The sequence below is a fragment of the Nanorana parkeri genome, unplaced genomic scaffold (assembly GCF_000935625.1).
Source record: "Nanorana parkeri isolate BGI_ZX_2015 unplaced genomic scaffold, ASM93562v1 scaffold1453, whole genome shotgun sequence".
NCBI lineage: Eukaryota > Metazoa > Chordata > Amphibia > Anura > Dicroglossidae > Nanorana > Nanorana parkeri.
In genome coordinates, this window is record NW_017307721.1 from 129,118 (window position 1) to 131,823 (window position 2,706).

Sequence of the window (2,706 nt, forward strand, 5' to 3'; positions counted from 1 at the left end):
TATATATATATATATATATATATATACACACACACACACACACACACACACACACACAGTGTGTTATTTATTTTGTTTTGCTTTTTTTGTAGTTAAGATAACAAAGCTGTTTTTTGGTGCCTTATATTTGATCTACTTGTTGTTTTATGTTTATAGAATTGGAGGGTTTCATTGCAAAACCATCTATATTTTTCTTACATTTTGAGTAAGTATCAGAGCTCATTGTTCCCCTCTAAAATTGAAAGAAAAATTTTAATTAAGCCATTTAGACTGTTAGTACAATCAGTATAATAAAATTTGTTTTCTGATTGAAAAAAAAAAAAAAAAGCCATTTAAACTGAAACCATGTCATTGTATTCTGGCTTATTTCTTAAAATGCTGTTTTAAGTGTTAAAAATAATTGCTCTTGATCCCATTTTTATGCATCTAAACAAAAATTCTTTATGGGGTCAAAACAAAGCCTCCCGCAGCACACCTGAGCGCTGCCTGCTTCACCCTTTCCTGCCCACAATCTGTCAGGGTTATTCACAAAAGGGTGAAGAGTCTGGAGAAGTGAACAATCTAGGACAAGATAGCTGATTTGGAACAATTCTCCAATTCAGGTCACTTTCCAGTTCAGCTCTGTTGTCCTAGGTTGTTCACTTCTCCAAACTCTTCACCCTTTTGTGAATAACCCCCTGTATATCGTTGTCCCTCAGTACGATGCCGTGTGCTGAGTATCTATTGATAACATTATCCCTTTCCCTGACCATTTGTGCAGCTTCTGGGTGTGAACTCCACTGTCCGTAATAGCTTCAGTACCCAAAAATAATCAGGGACCATAAGAGTGGTTCCTGATCACGTGATCACAATCTATGACATAGCGATCACTTGCAAGCGGTGGCTTTGAGAAAATCATTTTCAGCTTGCAGAGGTCACTGCGGCCTGTAGGTGGCAGTGTTCCTCGGTTTTAATACTGTGATTTTATAATACAGTTATAGTGTTTAAAAAAAAAAATATATCCTTATGTCGTTGCAAAATAATTCCCGTAAAGCAGTCAACTTAAAAGCAAAAATGTGCCAGTAAACAATGGCAGATATTTCACTTGCAGTTCCATGCCGCGATACATTGACATTTCTTTTCAGATGTAGCCGTGATTAATTTCATGGTGATTTAAACGCTATTAAACGGCTCTCAGCAGGCCGTGATTTATGATCTATTGTGGAAGTTTTTAACTTGAGCATTGATTTACTGAAGCAGTCCACGACCTGTATCCGATGAGTCTGTGCCCATCAAATGTGTCCCCGGATATCAAGTCACAATCTAGTCTTTGTTTGTATGTTCTGTATTGTACCGTTTGTGAGTATTTTGCTGATTTGTTTAATTTATTTTATTGTTGTTGATCGGCTCTTCTGAGGCTCTGTAGTATTGGACGCTTTTTTTAGTTTGAATGTTGAAGTTGCACGGCCTTCTATATTGATTCTCGAATGCAATGACTGGCCTATAGCGCCTGCTAGTAGAATGTGCAGCCACTGCCGGTGTCGGGATTCTGACCCAGTTTAAAGACCACTTCCAGTGACCTGCTAACGCTAACTAATCTGCTCAGTTTAGTCTTATTTGCCCTTAAGACGATGGTGAAAGCTCGTTAACTCTTTGATATACTTTGCAGGGCCAAGATATCTCTAGTAGTGCTCAGACTGGGCACTTGGTTCGTCTTCTTTTAGGGTGTCCACTCAGTACAACAGCTGATTTAGGCTTCTGCTATGTATATGAATGTCCTGTATGTAATGTACACAGGCAAGGTTCACCAAGTTAGAATGCATGTGATACAGGGATGTGCAGTTTGGTGAGGCAGAGCTTAAAGTCCGAAGCTGACGGATTTTTCTCCATTCAGACCGGCTTCTAATGGGGTTCACTCCCTGCTGTGTAACCTGTCATGGATGGAGCACAGCCTGTAAGTACGGGCGGCGTTCATCCGGCTTTTGATAGCTATGTTAGGTTACACAGCAGCGGGTTACCCTTCTGCTGCGTGTTTCCTAACACAGTGACGTCGGAGCTACAACAGCTTCTGACTTGGAGTCAGAGGCTCGAGCTCTGTGGATGGTTTGGACCAATGGCAAAATGCTATTGGTCCAAGCCATCCAGTAAAAAATTAAAAAATGGCATCCATCTAATGCAGTGGTTCTCAACCTGTGGGTCGGACCCAAAAGTGGATCGCAACCCACAGTTGAGGGGGTCCCCACGTGCCTTGTGCTGCTCTAGGTAAGATGCTCCTCAGCTTCCTCCTGGGGTGGCAGTGTCAGTTCCACTAGGTGGCACTGCAGCGACCGGAGAGGATCAGAGAGGGGAGTGAGTGAGGTGAATGCTCGATCACCATAGAGCCCACAACTAGGCACTACAGAGCCCGCACTGGATGCCACCAGATAGTCCCTCTAGCCACCTGAGAGCCCACACAGATACTAGTATTGGTGCATCCCTAAATTTTACGGTTGGGGGTCACCACAACTTGGCAAATGTTACCAAGGGGTCCCGGCCCTAGAAAGGTTGATAACCACTGATCTAATGCCTCATCAGTGATGAGCAAGTGAGGAACAGAGAGTCTCCTCCCACACCCCTACAGGCAGATGAACACATAGCTGGGTGACTGGGCCTGGGGTGGGGGTGCCTCACCTGCCACTGACCTCACCGCACATCCCTAATGTGTTATTTGCCATAATCATTTCCAGC